Genomic DNA, 19,589 nt, shown 5'->3' with positions numbered 1-19,589 from the left:
ACTCTTGCCTGGAAAATCCCATGGACAGAGGAGCCTGGTAGGCTGCAGTCCATGGGGTCGCTAAGAGTTGGACATGACTGAGCGACTTCACTTTCACTTTTTACTTTCATGCATTGGAGAAGGAAATGGCAACCCACTCCAGTGTTCTTGCCTAGAGAATCCCAGGGACGGGGAAGCCTGGTGGGCTGCCATCTATGGGGTCGCACAGAGTCGGACACGACTGAAGCGACTTAGCAGCAGCAGCAGTCTAGACACATGGTGTGTACTTTCATTCTTAAGATCCTACTCTCTCTCATCACTCCCATTGACTACTGACTCTACAACCTACATACTATAAACTGCATGTTTGTCCCCCTTCCCCAAGGAGTTATATGTTGAATACAAATACCAATGTGATGGAATTTGTAGGTGAGGGCTTTGAGAGGTGATTAGGTCATGAACCTCAAACATTTCTAATATTTATTGGATTTTTATTTTCTGCCCTGATTCCATGATTGGGATAGATTAGTATTGTTTTATGTTGCTTTCTTTTTGACAATTTTATAACTGAAATCACCTGGGTACTTCATAATTGACAATCATGATAATATATTCTATCTAGCATAAGTTTTAGTTACAAATTAAGTACCAGGGTTTGCTGGAGAAATAAAAAACATGATTATGTTTTCTCTAGCAAAATTTAAAAATATCATACCAATGCAGATAGTAATACAGTTGACAATGGTAAAAAGCTATTTGCATAGCTGGGAACAATAAACTTTAAAAGTCAACTTAGATGCTAGACTCATATCAAGCTGTAGAATGAGTTTAGAAGGCTGAATGGGGAGGGTGGGGAATCTTAACACTACTTCTCTGAAAACAATGACAGTTACTAAATAACTGACAATTAAAAGTAAATTCTAGAATAGGAAAGCTACAGAACTGAGGTAGTAATATCAAATTCATTCTATCATTCTATTCCAATTCCTTCAGGCACACAAGAAAAAAAAAAAAAAAACACATCTACTTACAGTTTCTTTGAAGACTTTCCAAAACCAAGTGGAATGCAGGGGGAGCTAAATCTCGTTATGAGCTAGATGCTTATATCAGAGTTTCACTGGGGTTTAGTTATCATGACTAGTCAGTCCCAATCATCTCTTTCATATAAACAGTTTGACTTTAAACCCTTCATATTCACATTAAAAAGAAAAAGATCAGTATGTATCTTTTCAAAAGAAGTTTAAACAAGTATTGATAATAAAGAGATTACTATACAATAGTGGATTAAAAAAAATGTGTAACAGATAAGGTCTAAAAATAATTCCTTTAGAACCTCCTAACATAAGGATATCTATATATTCTACATGCCTTGTTCTTGAGATTATGAAAGAAATGTAGTGCCCTTTAAGAGTCATACAGATAACTTTGCTATGTTTCATTCCTTGCAGTTAGTGTATCAGTAGTAACTAGGCGGGAGGAAAATCAGAGGTTTTGAAATTATCTCATCTCAGTAGGGTGCACCTGGATAGGTCTCAAATTAAACATCTTCCTTAATGGCCCATTATGGAGTATCAATTCCTGAAATACCCAAAGGGAGTCAGGGACCATTAATGCTAAGGGAGAGTTTCTAAGGTTGTAGCATATGATGCAATATTTATGCTGTAACTTTAATATGACTGAGAGTTTATTTAAATATACACTTAATGGTTTTAAAATCAATAGCTACCATAGTCTGGTTTAATACAACACCAAAACACAGATTAAAAATTTGAATGCATCAATACATTTTTATATTAATATTTTGATGATTTAGCATTTACAGGTAGCTACCAAATTATGATACAGTCATTTTACAAAACTCAACTTTTAAGACAGCTGCTTGTACCTCAAAGTATATTCTTCATGGGGAAGAAAATTATATCTAAACTCTATTTAATCTTTATAATAAAATATATATAATTTAGTAGAAATAATAATCATTATAACATCTATTCTTCAGGAATCATAAAACAAGTATATGATGGAGCTATGGGTATTGCTGCTTAGGGTAAAGAAATGTATTTTCATATCAGCAACATTTCCTCAACTTCCAGGGTTTAACTAGTAGGCAAAACAGTCAACAGGAATTAAACAAAACAAGAATGAAATCATCTTTATGTTCCATTCATCATATTTCTAGCCCTATCACTATAGAAGCTGACCTGAGCAACATTGGAAAAATCTAAAAAGCAATTACATCTGGGAATCAGTAACCAACAGCCTGGGAAAGAAAATGTCAAGGAAAAGAAAGAAATTGAAAATTTCCTAGTGGCAGTACCTCAACAGAAAAGGAAACCCTAAACAGGTTTCAGTAATATCCTTAACTATAGAATAATAAAGGACGTATTTAGACAAATAAAAAAAAAGTAAGTCAGTAAGTCAGGTTCTGTTAAGATTCCCATAATTAAAGAATTTTATAACAGAACTTATTATACTTAGTCATTAATATACTAATTTATTGATTCATATATATGTAACATAATTTATATAAATATCATATAATATTAATACAATGATAACATAGATTTTATCATATTCATTTTATTCAATAAATATTATTATTTTAGTAACCTAATAAAACAGAATGCATATGAATAGATAAAACAAAGTGAAAGTGAAGTCGCTCAATCCTGTCCGACTCTTTGGGACCCCATGGTCTGTAGCCTACCAGGCTTTTCAGTCCATGGGATTTTCCAGGCAAGAGTACTGGAAACTTATCATTCAAATAGTCAATTTCTAACTCTCAGTGTACTTTCTATATATCTGGAATATTTTATAATGATAAAAATAAGTGTCATCTTAAATTATAATAATGTCAAGAATTTTCATTTAAAAAATTAAACTGAATGACTCCTAAAGATGTCTACACAAATAACAGCACACATTTTCTGATGTAGAAAGATAATTAAATCAAATATGGTGATTTAATTAAGACACCTGATAAAAACAAAGGAAAAAAAGAGAGTCTTGTTTAGTGGGAAGAATAACCAAGTTGTTCTTGTTGTTGTGGAAAAAAATAGTCCCATTAAGAACTGTGAAAATGCATGAAGACCAAGCCACACAAAGCATACACATCTCACCTAGAAGTCTTTACATTCCATCCTCTGGTTGTCTATACTTTTCAAAGTGTTCAAAATCTACACACATCAATGAAATCAAATGAAATTTGAGCAAGATACTCTTTTATATACAGTAACTGTTTTTTTATTTCCCATTAGATAAGAGGATGCTATAGAAGTACTTCTAAGTTATATTTAACTGAGTTTAGGCTAAAAGTAATCCATTCTAGAAACTATGCAATTGAAAAAGCATAAGGAAACAAAACTTGGAAACGAGCAGTACAAAAGTAGCTGCCTAAAATTATTGGGACAAAGAGTACTATTTAAGATATTGCCTGTAAAAAACTTTCTTCATAAAATTTGACTTTCTTAATAATTAATATTTCTAAAATGGCTTAATGGCTTCTATTTATTTAAAGATACTGCAGTTTTGATCTCCTAGAAAAAGCTTTTCTCCCTGTCTTTGGTAAAAATATCTTTGAGTTATGTAGTTTAAAAATCACATTGATGCTTCAGTACATAAATCATTTCTTTCTTCAGTCCTTTCTCTGCAGAATGGTGATGATTCACAAGGACAATTCAGGAACACCTAGGTTCTAAAATAACCAAAATTGGCAAATTGTACAAAAAAGATATATAGCATCATTGTTCAACACTTGGCTCTAGCTAGAAATATAGTAAAGAAACACAGATCAACTGTGATGGAAAATCCATCAGAAACAACAAAGCTGGAAGACTACTATACACAGTAATATCTGGACCTTTTTAACCAACATTTTATTTAACTATTCTTCTAATATAATTCATAGTGAAGGCAGATAAAGAACCAAAGTACATGATTTTCTATCATGCAAACTGCTGAGGCATCTTTAGGTTAAAAATATTTTTTGAAACAATAACTATATTTGCACTAACTTTGGAGCAGTTAAAATTTTGTGAATTAGAATAATTACAAAACTTTACTTTTTAGAAGCAACAATTATCTATGTTCTGGCTTTTTCATTTCCTAGTATATCTATGACTACTGAATAAGATATACTTGAAAGCACCCAAAAGACTATTTCTTCTTGTTTTGGAGACATTGATTTACCTTTCAAGGATATTAAAAAAAATAAGGTATGCTCTGAGTATCTCAGAAACTTGAATTTCCAAAGAAACATAGTCTTGCTTTTAGGAATATTTACCATTGCAATAATTTTTAATGTTATTCATGAAACATAACACAGTTTAAAAACAAAGCTTATAGCCCTTATTTTTCTTTCCTAAACCTCTTAAAATAAAAGGCAGATAATTATTTTTCTTTGTAAAGCAATAAGATTATTTAGGCAAATAAAATAATGGCCTTTTGAAAAGGGTCTCTTTCTTTTTTTCTTTATGTTAAGTCTTATTTATTACCTTTAATGAAAATGTATAGTTTAGTATCTGATTCTTCTAATTACAAAATAAATGAGTTAGAAGGATGAAATGTACAGGGGGGTAACATAGTCAATAACAATTTAGTATCTTTGTATGGGGACAAAGGTAGTCAAAAGACACAAAGTTACAGTTATAAGATAAATGAATACTAGAGATATAATGCACAATCAATATAATTAACTCTGTTGTATTTATCTATGAAAATTATCAACAGAGTAAATCCTAAGAGTTCTCATTGCCAAAAAAAAGAATCGCTTTAATTATTATACCAGTATGAGGCAATAGATGTTCACTAAATTTATTGTGGCAATCATTATATTTTATATATATATATATAAAAATAAACATATATATATATGATATATCGGAGAAGGCAATGGCAACCCACTCCAGTACTCTTGCCTGGAAAATCCCATGGATGGAGGAGCCTGGAGAGCTGCAGTTCTGGGGTCACTGAGGGTCGGACATGACTGAATGACTTCACTTTCACTTTTCACTTTCATGCATTGGAGAAGGAAATGGCAACCCACTCCAGTGTTCTTGCCTAGAGAATCTCAGGGACAGGGGAACCTGGTAGGCTGCCATCTATGGGGTCACACAGAGTCGGACACAACTGAAGTGACTTAGCAGTAGCAGTATATATATGTATCATAACATATATATAAATCATTTATATATATGTTTTATATATAAATAATTTTTATATTCATATGAAATTTATATATATATAAAATCATTATGCTGTACAACTTAATGTTCAGTTGTATGTCAATTTTATCTAATAAAACAGGAAGAAAAAAAAAACACACAGATAAATACACTCTCAAACCAGAGATCAAATTTCCAACATTCATTGGATTATGGAGAAAGTAAGGGAGTTCCAGAAAAACATCTGCTTTTTCTTCATTGACTACTCTAAAGACTTTGTGTGGATGACAATGAACAAGGAAAGTTCTTAAAGAGATTGGAACACCAGATCACCTTATCTGTCTCCTGAAAAATCTGTATGCTGGTTAAGAAGCAACAGTTAGAACCAGAAATAGAACAATCTAGTTCAAAAATGGGAAAGGAGTATGACAAGCCTGTATATTGTCACCCTCCTTATTTATCTTCTTTGCAGAGTACATCATGCAAAATTGCCAGGCTGGATAAATCACAAGCCGGAATCAAGATTGTAGGGAGATATATTAACAACCTCAGATGCAGATGATATCACTCTCATATCAGAAAGTAAAGAGGAACTAAAGAGCTTGTTAACGAGGGTGAAGAGAAGAATGGAAAAGCTAACTTAAAACTCAACAGTGAAAAAACTAAGATCATAGCATCCAGTCCAATCACTTCATGGTAAATAAAAGGAGAAAGAGTGAAAGCAGTGACAGTTTATTTTCTTCAGCTCCAAAATCACTGTGGGTGGTGAATGCAGCCATGAACTTAAGACTTTTGCTCTGTAGAAGGAAAGCTATGACAAACCAGGTCAGTGATTAAAAAGCAGAGACAACACTTTGCCAACAAAAGTCCATACAGTCAAAGCTATGGTTGTTTTGTTGTTGTTGCTTTTTAATTTTTCCAGTTCTCATGTACTGATGTGAGAGATCATAACGAAGGTTCAGTACTTTAGAATTGATAGTTTTGAACTGTGGTGCTGGAGAAGACTCTTGAGAGTCCCTTGGATTGCAAGATCAAACCAGTCAATCGTAAAGGAAATCAGCCCTGAATATTCATTGGAAGGACACTTGCTGAAGCTGAAACTCCAATACTTCGGCCACCTGATGCCCAGAACTGACTCCTTAGGAAAAAAAACCCTGATGCTGGGAAAGATTGAAAGCAGGAGAAGGGGAAGACAGAAGATGAGATGGCTGGATGGCATCACTGACTGGATGGACATGAGTTTGAGCAAGCTCCGGGAGTTGGTAATGGACAGGGAAGCCTGGTGTGTTACAGTCCGGGGGGTCACAAAGAGTTGCCCATAACTTTGCAACTGAACTGAAAGGACATCAACCTTGAATATTCATTGGAAGGACTGACTGAGTCTCCTATACTTTGGCCACCTGATGCAAAGAGTCTACTCTGGAAAAGACTCTGATGCTGGGAAAGATTGAGGGTAGGAGGAGAAACAGGTGACAGAGAATGAAATGGTAGGATGGCATCACTGACTCAATGGATATGAGTTTGATCAAACTCAGTGCAATAGTGAAGGAAAGCAAAGCCTGGCATGCTGCAGCCCATGGGTCACAAAGAGCTCGAAAGGTTCCGTGACTGAACAACAATAACAACAAAGCATGGGTAGTTGATTTATACTAAGGTATTTGTGGTTTATTAACTTTCTTCTAACAGAAAAATTTCAATCTGTTTGGGAGCCTGGTGTCAAAAAAGAAAAAAATTATTTGGGAATCAAGATGTCAAAGGGGCATCTATTTGACAATCTTGTATAGAGTTAATCTGCCCATAACTAAGAAAAAAAAAGGAAAAACTTCACCAGTTCAGCTGAAGTATACCAACAAATATTAACCAACCAATCAAACAGTGAAAAGACAATGAATATTTCCTATGTGACCCATGCTATAGAAAGAAAAGAACATTTTTTACAGTGTATCTATACATTTTCTACATCATTGAAATATTACCTGAAATAATATTATTATTTCATTTGAACATAAGACATACACACATGTGTCCTCACAGGCACCTTTAAAAATCTTAGATGGAAATGGATGTATTATTACAAATTAGTACTTAAGGGAAAATTTGCTGAATGTTGCCAGTAAACATCCAATGTAAAACAATTTCACCATGCAAATCCAAGACATAGATACAGAAATGATTCACTTCATCTCAAACAGAAAAGAGTCAAATAGTCCCACACTGGATTTCTTAAATATAAAAGATTCAGAAATGAAAATACATAGCAGAAACAATGGCATTGTGGAGAACATCAGTATTCCCTGGGACTAAAACAGTTAATGGAAAAGTTTCTTTGAATTCTAAGGAACATTGAAAAATACATTTCAGATATCATTAAACCAAAAGCATCCATTAGCCCCTCTCAGACATGACCCCACTAAGTTTCCTTCTTTTTTTCTTCATCTTTTGCTTTGTTGACTTACAGTGGTCTAGCCAAGGAAGCAAAGGATCACTAACCCCATTACCAGAATCACCCTCTGATACAAATACATGTCTCAGTGTGAGAGTGTGTATCTTAAAAATTAATCAGAAGACACAAAATTATCTGGAAAGAAATATAGCATTAATCCTTTTAGCATAGTGTTAATCCTAGATACCTATAAAAATTACTCTGATAAGGATCAACAATTTATTGGTTTTGGGAGATCACATTGCAAGTGAAGTAATTATTATTCTATGCTCTATTCGCAAAGAAAATTTATAAGGAAATAAAAATGAAACATATGACACTTAAGATACTCTATGGAGAAATTAACTAGAAATTATTTTATATATGTAAAAAGTGCAAACTCCATATTTGGGTAATTTTGATGTGTCAGAACAAAGGAAAACTCTTGCAATCATCTTCTTCAAGCCTTTTTTAAAGAGGAGAAATGAAATGAATTAAACATTAAAAGTCAATGAGCTCTTATACATTGTATGCCAAAATATAGTTTTTAAATTAATAAAGATAAAGAGGAACTATAAGACTAAGATAGAAAGTAGTTACTCAAACACAAAATATATTTCAAAATAATTGTTAATTGAAGTATAGTGTATTTAAAATGCTGTATTAGTTTAAGGTAAACAGCAAAGTGACTCAATTTTATACACACACACACAAACACACCCCAATCCCCACTCCCCCACATCTATCTATTCTTTTTCAAATTCTTTCCCATGATAAGTTATTAACCAGATACTGAATATAGGTCCCTGTGCAATACAGTAGATCCTTGTTTATTTTATATACAGCAGTATGTATGCACAAACTTTTAAATCTCCTAAGCCAAGTGAGAAGGAGATAATGTTATAAACTTCCCTAAGCTCTCTGCATCCTTCCCCTATACATGCTTCCTAGTATTGAAACACATTTACAAAGAAAATATAAATACAGTAGGAATAGATTTCTGTTTACAAGGAGCTAAAGTGAGAGTGAAAGTTGCTCAGTCTTGTCCAAGACTCTTTGCATCCCCATGTACTATACAGTCTATGGAATTCTCCAGGCCAAAATGCTGGAGTGGGTAGCCTTTCCCTTCTCCAGGGGATCTTCCCCACCCAGGAATCCAACTCAGGTCTCCTGCTTTGCAGAAGGCTTCTTTACCAATTGAGCTATCAGGGAAGCCAAGGAGCTAAAGGGTATAGTTCAAATTCTTGATTCCACACATTTTTGTACCAAGTAGTTTTGTTCAGAGAATTAAATTGTTCTTGTAACATTAATGATTTTACAAAGAAAAAAAAAAAGTTTCAGGCTTTTTTGGTTCAACTCTTTTTGATAATTATTGATATGGATCATTACCTCTTCAAATAAAGTAAATGTTATTGCAGCTTATTAATAACAAAACATAAATGGCCACCAAGCCAAAGCTTGACCATATTACCAGATAAAAATTCTGACTATGAATACTCTAACATAATAATGAGGAATTTCATTAATGTTTCTAATTCAGTTGACTTTGTTGATTTTATACTATTTTTATGGGGTTCCCAAGTATCTCTTGGTAAAACAAATCTGCCTGCCAATGTAGGAGAAGATCCCCTGGAGAAGGAACCCACTCCAGTAATCATGCCTGGGAAACACCATGGATAGAAGAGCCTGGCAGGTTATAGTCCGTGGGATTGCAAGAGTCAAGCCTGCACATACATGGAGACCTACACTGTAGTTGAAACTGGATAAATTGAACAAAAAATTATTGAAAAGCTATAAAAGATTTTTAAAATTAGGTATCAGACATATTACAATACATTTCTTTTCCAAACTACAAAGATTTAGTGCATTATCTTTTCATTTATTTCTGTATATGTCATCAGTATTTTTTGCATGAGCTGAGTTCAAGTTCTTGCTTAATAAATAAATAAAATGGGAAGTAGGAGGTGGGACTTAAATTCCCCAGAAGAAATACTCACTCTTAAAAAGTACTGATATGCAAGGATATTTGTTGAATACTTGATTATGTTAATGAAGGTTTTCAAATACTTAATATAGAAAGGAATTCACCAGAAGATAGAAGAGTAGCTATTGCACAACAGAAAATCTGATGTATAAATACAATGATAAATATTGGGAACCTTATGACCCAAACTGAACACAACCCACAAAATGCCCCTGGGCCAAGACTGATTGTGATGCTGCCAGATTTTTCTGAAAAGCCATTTAATCTTTTAAGAGTAAAGTCTAAATTCTTAACTAAAATTCTTGTGTAACATCATGTGCTTTTTGAAATTAAAAGCTGTAATTTTTTTCATCATTATACAGTCTACATATTTGCTTCAATATGAATAGGATGATGTCTATAGATTTCACTAAACACACATGGTCTGTAAATCTACTGAGGTAATAGAATTTAGAAGCTTCATTTACCCCTGATTTAATATTCTTGAATTGAAGTTTAAATCCCTGAAATATTATCAAGGCTTCTGAGGAATCTCTATGGTTGCAGCAGTTAACATAAGATCTTGGCAGGTATTTTGAAAAAACAAAGAAAATGTAAGATCTGTCTTATGAATATTAATCAAAACCTATATTTGGTAGTCATAATTCATCACAGTTTCAAAAAATCAGAGTCGTTTTGCTAACATTTCCTAAATCTAACTTTAAAATACAACTTTATAGAAAAAAATCTTGCCATTAGCACTAACTCTTTCTTACATACTTCAAAAAAGATCTAGTACCATGGGGACCAAGCAGGACTGACAGAAAAGAAACTATAAATCTATGTCACTTTTAGAAATGAGCCCTGAATTCAATCATAATGAACCGTATTCTTTTTCTCTTAGCTAAAGTAATACAGCAGTGCTGTTAACAGTATCCCAATTTATTTTATCTCCTTCAGGTTCCGATAAAAAATGCTTAAAATTTCATGACTCAAATATCATTATCTTTTACACAGAGAATCAAGGGACCCTTTGACATGTGACATGCAATAGATACTGCTATAGAACAAATCAATAGTAAAAAAAAAAGAAGCACAAGAAAATGTCCCAGCTTGTGAAAATTCTCTTCAGAATGTTCAATTAGAGCACAGTGAGAAGATATTTATTTTACATTTTCCATCGCATTCTAAAATAGTTTGTTAGATTAGCCTAAAATAGTTGGATTGTTTTTAAGCACACACGTTCTTTAGAGAGAAAATAATCATTTCAAATAAAATGTAACTTTGTACAATTGGACAACAGTGACTTAATGAGAGTTGGACAGCAATTTATATTAATTTAATCAGCAACAAAGTCCTGCAGGGAAAAACAGATTTATCTTTGGAGGAGATACACTACATTTGGATAAATAGATGAAGTATAATAGCACTCAAGTGAAATAAATTTATGCTTTAGATACTAAACAGCAGGTAATTCCTTATTGCTATAGCTTTGAGATGGGCAGGTCTTTTCCTGTTAATAAAATCTATTACGGAATTGATGAAGTTAATATACTCATTACTATTTAGGGTGAAAAACTGTAAAAATAAAACAATGAGGGCTTTTCTCATTTTTTGTTTATTATTTGAAATGTTCTCACTCTACCTTCTTGTTACAGGTTCTCCCTTAAAAAAAAATTATCAGCATTTAAGTTCAATGATATAACGTTGTTTCCTATGAATTTAGCAACTAATAATATTCTATAAAGCCTTTGTGGTAAAAAAAATAATGTAAATAAGCTATCTCTGTGTCACAAAAGTACTATTTACCGTAACACTCACTGATTTTTTTTTTGTTGTTGTTGTTATGTGTCCTTAACTTTTAGAACTGTACAAAAAAGATCTTCATGACCCAGATAATCACGATGGTGTGATCACTGACCAGGAGCCAGACATCCTGGAATGTGAAGTCAAGTGGGCCCTAGAAAGCATCACTACGAACAAAGCTAGTGGAGGTGATAGAATTCCAGTTGAGCTATTCCAAATCCTGAAACATAATGCTGTGGAAGTGCTGCACTCAATATGCCAGCAAATTTGGAAAACTCAGCAGTGGCCACAGGACTGGAAAAGGTCAGTTTTCATCCCAATCGCAAAGAAAGGCAATGCCAAAGAAGGCTCAAACTACTGCACAATTGCACTCATCTCACATGCTAGTAAAGTAATGCTCAAAATTCTCTAAGCCAGGCTTCAGCAATATGTGAACCGTGAACTTCCTGATGTTCAAGCTGGTTTTAGAAAAGGCAGAGGAACCAGAGATCAAATTGCCAACATCCACTGGATCATGGAAAAAGCAAGGGAGTTCCAGAAAAACATCTACTTCTGCTTTATTGACTATGCCAAAGCCTTTGACTGCGTGGATCACTGTGGAAAATTCTGAAAGAGATGGGAATACCAGATCACCTGACCTGCCTCTTGAGAAATCTGTATGCAGGCCAGGAAGCAACAGTTAGAACTGGACATGGAATAACAGACTGGTTCCAAATAGGAAAAGGAGTTCGTCAAGGCTGTATATTGTCACCCTGCTTATTTAACTTATACGCAGAGTACATCATGAGAAATGCTGGGCTGGAAGAAGCACAAGGTGGAATCAAGATTGCCGGGAGAAATATCAATCACCTCAGATATGCAGATGACACCATCCTTATGGCAGAAAGTGAAGAGGAACTAAAAAGCCTCTTGATGAAAGTAAAAGTGGAGAGTGAAAAAGTTGGCTTAAAGCTCAACATTCAGAAACAAAGATTATGGCAACTGGTCCCATCACTTCATGGGAAATAGATAGGGAAACAGCGGAAACAGTGTCAGACTTTATTTTTCTGGGCTCCAAAAGCACTGCAGATGGTGACTGCAGCCATGAAATTAAAGTACGCTTATTCCTTGGAAGGAAAGTTATGACCAACCTAGATAGCATATTCAAAAGCAGAGACATTACTTTGCCACAAAGGTTGGTCTAGTCAAGGCTATGGTTTTTCCTGTGGTCATGTATGGATGTGAGAGTTGGACTGTGAAGAAAGCTGAGCACTGAAGAATTGATGCTTTTGAACTGTGGTGTTGGAGAAGACTCTTGAGAGTCCCTTGGACTGCAAGGAGATCCAACCAGTCCATTCTGAAGGAGATCAGCCCTGGGATTTCTTTGGAAGGAATGATGCTAAAGCTGAAACTCTAGTACTTTGGCCACCTCATGCGAAGAATTGACTCGTTGGAAAAGACTCTGATGCTGGGAGGGACAGGGGGCAAGAGGAGAAGGGGACGACAGAAGATGAGATGGCTGGATGGCATCACTGACTCGATGGACGTGAGTCTCAGTGAACTCTGGGAGTTGGTGATGGACAGGGAGGCCTGGCGTGCTGCAATTCATGGGGTCGCAAAGAGTCTGACATGACTGAGCGACTGATCTGATCTCTGATCTGATGGAAAAACAAAGCCTCCCATAGAAAAGACTCAAATTAATTGCTTTCACTGTCATTCACAAAAGATAAAATAGGATCTTCAAATTATTTTCTTTCCTTTAGTTAAATGTTATTCATATAAGACAGTTGTACCTAAATGTCAAGATTACATTGTTAATATTTCAGAGGGATTTGCACCACATTCTTATTGTACATCAGAATCCTAACATTCTTATTGTACATCAGAATCCTAACATTCTTATTGTACACTAGAACTTGAGCCTTGCAAAATTTTCTGCTTGCTCTATTGTAAAATTAAAGATTCAGGAATAGCTCCGTAATCATCAATATTAATAATACATTCATTAATCTTGTCCATTACAAAGTAAATCTTACTTCTATAATATTTACAAATCCCTTTCCCTGTAAATTTTTTTCTGACAATTTCATAAAAATTTCTATTCACAATTGTATCACAAAGTCAAGAATATTTTACTATTCTCATTTGTTCACGTATATGTGTCTCTTCCTAGAGAACAGGCCAAAAATACATGGTCATATTTCATTCATTTCTACATTTGCATCAACTAGCACAAAGCTTGGCATCTAATAGAAGGTGAATAAATTTCTGCTTCACTAGTATGTAGTAGAATTAAGCAAATGATTAAAGTTTCAGATAAAAGAAAAGTTAAGGGTTGGTTAGGTCAAAGAGAAAATGACTCTAAATATTTTTCCTAAATAAAAGTATTTAATAATAAAATTAACCATATATCAAGGTCTTATGCCCTATTATAAACAATATAAATGTTTTTGGTTTGTCTTTGTTTTTCTTCATTTATTTCTTGTTCAGTCTGGAATTATACCCATTTTACTAATGGAAAAGCTGAGCCACAAAACCTTTAAGGAACTTGCTCAAATACGTGTCACCAAACTAATTCAGTCCAAGCAATCTCAATCTAGTGTCTGTTCTTAGGCACACAGCCCTGCCTCTAATGAAGGGAGAAGGAAAAGCTGCTTTCATTCATCGACCATCCCCTTGTCCTGCATTTGCTTTGCTTCAGGCATTACACAAGTATCTAAGGCACAAAGGTGAATAAAGCTGAGGCTCTCTGGTCACCATCTTTCTCAGAAATATTGAAAGTCTCTAGTGCTTAAAAAAAAAGACATACATTCAAAAACATACATATCTTTTTCATTTCACTGTCAAATTTCTCACCTTAGCAACCAAAAATTATTGGTTCCAATACCTCACAGCCACTTCACCCTCTAATTACTTCCAGTCAGGTCTGTCTTCTTCACTCACTGAGAATTCTGTCAAAAAATTCCCTAATTGTCAAATCCCGCAGTCTCTTCATAGTTTTCAATCTATTTCATGTATTAGTAGCACAGAAGACCTTTATACCACTCAGATTCCTTGGTTCCTAAAATTCAATGATATACAAAGGATAAAAGGAAATAATATGAAATAATAATGAAAACAGGTATAATTGAACCCAACATTTCACTTTACAATGGGAACTCTTAAGTTAACTCTTTCGAGGTCATATCTGAGTTGACACAGAGTTATGTTTAAAATTTAGGGCTATCTTTTCAAAGTCTATTAATACTTTCTTCAACATAGATCTTTGTTTCAGTACTTTTACCAAATCTACATCTCAGGCTTTCATATCTGTGGTGGGCAGCCTCAAGATGAACCCCCAGTGATTCTTGCCTGCAGGTATCTATACTCGCGCGTAATCCATCCCCTTGTAGGTGAACTGAATCTACTGACTCACTTCAAATAAACAGAATGGCAGAAGTGATAGGATGTCACTTTAAAGATCAGATTATAAAAATTCTGCGGTTTTTGTCTTAGGCCTTTTGTGTTGTTTACTCTGGAGGTATCCAACTGCCACCTCATGATATATGATGTAAGGTCATGATGTTATTGGTATGATGTCATGACGTTATGATGTAGCCAGTAGAGAGTCCCAAGTGAATAAGCTTAGTAGTGGATTCTCGTCCAATTGAGCCTAAAGATAAGACTGTGTCCAATAGCCTGACTGCAATCTCTTGAGAGAGACAAAGCTAGAGACACTCAAGTAAGTAATACTAAGGCTCATAACCCACAGAACTACAAGAATATGCTTATTTTTGAGTAATTTTTTTTCTCATGCATCAAAGATAATACATCTTATCCTGAAACTACTTGTAATATTATTAATTCAAGTATCTCTTCACTCCATTTTGTATTGTTCTACTCCATTATCCTTCCAACACCAGCACACACATCATGTTTTTCTGTTACTCAATGTCCCAATAAGCAATGTCATAAAAATAATAACAAACACAGATATGTTAAAAATACTGAGTCTAGTACCCAAAGACAACCAAAGTCTTCCAGTTTGTGTTAACTGGTTTACTGTTTCTCAAATATAAACAGTGGTTTCCTTCTGCTATTTGTTATTGGAACATTTGCAACCCTAGAATAGGTATTTAAATATTATTTTAAAATGTTCAAAAATGACAAAAATTCTGTACAATAATATTTACCTTGAAGATTTCTGCAATTCTATGAAATCACTGTTACGTAAATGTTTTGTAAATCAGATAAGAGCCATCCTGTATCATTGGCTCTACTGCTATTTTCAGTTGTTACCGAAGTTGTAAAATAAACTCAGGTACGCCTACTCTGGGAATACGGAAAGACTCTCTAAAAGGTATAGGATTCAGATAGCTTTAAGATAATCAATTTCCAGAACCTAAAATTCAACCTGTTCAATTTTTAAAATGACTCTGCCTCAAAAAATACTGAGGATCAAGATTTTTCTCCCCATTCAAAATTATCAGTTAAGTTCAGTTCAGTCGCTCAGTTGTGTCCATGTCTGCGACCCCATGAATCGCAGCACACCAGGCCTCCCTGTCCATCACCAACTCCCGGAGTTCACTCAAACTCATGTCCATCGAGTTGGTGATGCCATCCAGCCATCTCATCCTCTGTCGTCCCCTTCTCCTCCTGCCCCCAATCCCTCCCAGCATCAGAGTCTTTTCCAATGAGTCAACTCTTCGCACTGGAAAAACCATAGCCTTGACTAGACGAACCTTTGTTGGCAAAGTAATGTCTCTGCTTTTGAATATGCTATCTAGGTTGGTCATAACTTTCCTCCCAAGGAGTAAGCAAGTGTCTTTTAATTTCATGGCTGCAATCACCATCTGCAGTGCTTTTGGAGCCCCCAAAAATAAAGTCTGACACTGTTTCCACTCTTTCCCCATCTATTTCCCATGAAGTGATGCGACCAGATGCCATGATCTTCGTTTTCTGAATATTGAGCTTTAAGCCAACTTTTTCACTCTTCATTTTCACTTTCATCAAGAGGCTTTTTAGTTCCTCTTCACTTTCTGCCATAAGGGTGATGTCATCTGCATATCTGAGTTTATTGATATTTCTCCCAGCAATCTTGATTCCAGCTTGTGTTTCTTCCAGCCCAGCGTTTCTCATGATGTACTCTGCATATAAGTTAAATAAGCAGGGTGACAATACACAGCCTTGACGTACTCCTTTTCCGATTTGGAACCAGTCTGTTGTTCCATGTCCAGTTCAAACTGGTGCTTCTTGACCTACATATAGGTTTCTCAAGAGGCAGGTCAGGTAGTCTGGTATTCCCATCTCTTTCAGAATTTTCCACAGTTTATTATGATCCACACAGTCAAAGTCTTTGGCATAGTCAATAAAAGAGAAACAGATGTTCAAAATCATAGTTTTTTTTTTTTTTCCAATTTTAGGAAAAGGCTTTCCTATGAGCTGTCTAGAATCTTACTATGATGTACTGTCTAAAAGTGTGACAAAGTGATTAGAATGAAAAAGCAGCATTTAAATTTGCCTTACCTAATCAATGTATATAGTTAATAGTGAAAAATAAGGCACCCACCTGATAGAATATCAAAGCATTCCTTCAGTGTATTTTTCTTCTTTAAACAAATAAGACAGGTACACGGTCTTATGGAGGACACAACCTCCTGACCTATCTGAAATAAGATAATATCTTCTCCTTCCTAAGCACAAACAATAGAGTTGTATTTGACTTCTCAAAACAATTCATAAATAACTATATCCTAAATTAATGTCCACATTATATATTCTCTTGTCACTTGTATTCTGTGTAATATTCTCTTGATGTAAATTACAATTGGTCTTGAAAATAGATAGCATTTAAAAATTATGAATCTTCATACAGCCAAATTTATCTCTTTTTTCTAAATTCAACCTCCAAAGAGAAACTGAAAATATTTTACAAGGGATAAAATGTTATTAGGATGATGCAAAAAACAAGTTTTAATATAAAACAGGTTTTTAAATGTCAAAGAGCATAGCTTTCAAATGAAGGAACAAAATTGAATCACACAAACGCACACATATGCACACACAAACAGAAAGGTGCAACTCTGACCAGTGCTTCTAAACAGAAATCTATGGGGCTGTGTGCTCATAAGCAGAAGTTTTTAATTAGGAAAGCCTTTCCTATCTGAATACCTACAGTGTACTCAACTTCATTCAAAATACCTGACAAAGGTTAATTAATTCATTCTTCATAAACATTCTTTAAACATTATTTTCATCACTTTATGGATGAAAAAAAATTGAAATATAGAACAATTAAGAATTTTCAAAGAAGACATCTCTGTCCATATAGTCACACAGTGGCCAAAAAGGAATTCAAACCAGGTAGTCTGATTCGAGTCTAAACTCAGGACCACAAGGCAGTGTACTGCCTTTCCTTTTAAGATCCAAAGACTGGGAATCAGCAAGGAGTAATGGTAGCTGGACCCCTCATAAGAACAGAGAAAAATGCCATGCTCCCTGGAGTGAGGGCAGGGTAAGACGACAAAGCTCAGCCAAATAGAGCACACAAGCCAGAAATCTGAGTCTGGCTCCAGGGACACCAAGAAGTAGGAAGAGTTTAATTACAACATATTTATAATTTGGTAACCTATTTTACTTTTATTTTCCATTTTACCTATTTGGCTCAGACTGTAAAGCGTCTGTCTACAATGCAGGAGACCCGGGTTTGAGCCCTGGGTTTGGAAGATCCCCGGGAGAAGGAAATGGCAATCCACTCCAGTACTACTGCCTGGAAAATCCCATGGACAGAGGAGCCTGATAGGCTACAGTCTATCGGGTCCCAAAGAGTCGGACACAACTGAGTTACTTCACTTTCACTTTCATTTGAGAAATGAGAAGTTCTGTCAGTACTAAGAGGTGATTGGGTTCATAGCCAATGATTGAAGTTGAAAAGTTGTGTCCTTTCCATGGTTGAGGTTACAGTGCAGGCTCTGCTAAATGACACTCCCTCTATTGATGCTAGTCACTGCAACAGAGCCCTTTTTATTAAGTCCATTAAATAAGAAACAATGGCTTCTTACAGTTAATCATCATCCTAGTCCTATTTCCAGCCTTTGGTGTAAGTCTCGCTCAGTTTGCTCTCTACTATTTCCAACATGTGGCTTCCTAAGACACTATTATTCTGGACAAAGGAAATAATTTGAATTCAGTTGAGTTTAAGATGTTGTTGATAAAGTGAAATCTTTCTCTAAACTCTAGTCACCCTATATATGACAGACTATTTGGGACATTCTGAAAAAGTCTTTTTGAGAAAAACGGTTCCTTTCAGGGTGATTTGACAAAAGCAGACCTTTTTGAAAAAAGAGATCCCTCTCTAGCCTTCTAGCACTGGCATCCCAGTTGCACCTCATAATGATTTAGCAAAGCTATGAAGTCAGGAAAACAACTGCTAAAGCTGAGCTACCTGGTATTTATATGCTAGGCAGTAAAACATAGATACAGTTTCACAAAGTGACCTGACTGCTGCTTAAGAGACTGGGATGGTTATACAGGCAGGGGCTCAGGAGAAGGTGTGGAAGAAATTATGCCTGAGGTAATAACTGTTTTTCAACAATGGGGTTTTTACTTTGTTTTATTCCCTTTTATGCTTATTTCCTCCGTAGCACCTGTTGCAATATACTATATGCTGCTATGATTTAGAAAGCTGTTACTCTGAAGTGATTTTATAAGTATAAAGACTACAGGGTAAAAACCTGTTGGAGCCTAGCTATTTATTGCTTCCCTAACATACAAGTAAAGGAAAGTAATAAGTATTACATATGAATGTGTCAGAACATAAGTCCATGTATCTTCAATTACTTAATCCTAAATTACTGTACATTATACATAGCATAAAACTATTATATGTGAACTTCTACAACTCAATATTTTGTAAGGATGGCAACAGAAAAACAAACAAAGACAAATAATTTGATTGATATCTTTAAAACTTTGCATCAATATTCAATGCTACCATTTTAAAGCTTTCTCAAGGTTTTATGTTGGCTTTTTTCCACAGTTATGACTTATTCATATAAAAGAGACACTTTGACCAGCCAGATTACCCCAAAGTTTAAAACATGAACATTTGTCTCACACATTTGTCTTATTGACAAATGCTTGATAGATCATATCTAAGGTAGCTACTTCTTATTCCAGTTCACCCCCTTACCCCAAGTTCTCTTCTCTGGACACCTGTGTACTTCTCCATGTCCCTTTTTATCTGTGTTACCTGAGATATCATGGTATACTTGCCTTACCTAAGGTCTAATCTATCCTT

At 34.8% G+C, this 19,589-nt stretch overlaps 1 protein-coding gene across 6 annotated transcripts in view; it reads right to left on the bottom strand.

The window, feature by feature from the left end:
* The window catches only part of ADGRL3 (adhesion G protein-coupled receptor L3), a 956,872-nt gene that overhangs the window by 602,761 nt on the left and 334,522 nt on the right, over positions 1-19,589 (bottom strand). Inside the window, exon 1 of one of the 6 annotated variants that reach the window (XM_070372462.1) lies at positions 14,168-14,304. The exons of the other annotated variants lie outside the window; for them this stretch is intronic. The gene's annotated coding sequence lies outside the window, so the exon portion shown is untranslated. Of the gene's footprint in view, positions 1-14,167; positions 14,305-19,589 lie in introns of those variants that run through there. 6 annotated transcript variants of the gene reach the window in all.

The sequence above is a fragment of the Bos mutus genome, chromosome 6 (genome assembly GCF_027580195.1).
Source record: "Bos mutus isolate GX-2022 chromosome 6, NWIPB_WYAK_1.1, whole genome shotgun sequence".
In the NCBI taxonomy this organism is placed as follows: domain Eukaryota; kingdom Metazoa; phylum Chordata; class Mammalia; order Artiodactyla; family Bovidae; genus Bos; species Bos mutus.
The sequence above is the reverse complement of the archived record's forward strand: the minus strand, read 5'-3'. Positions and strand labels throughout refer to the sequence as shown.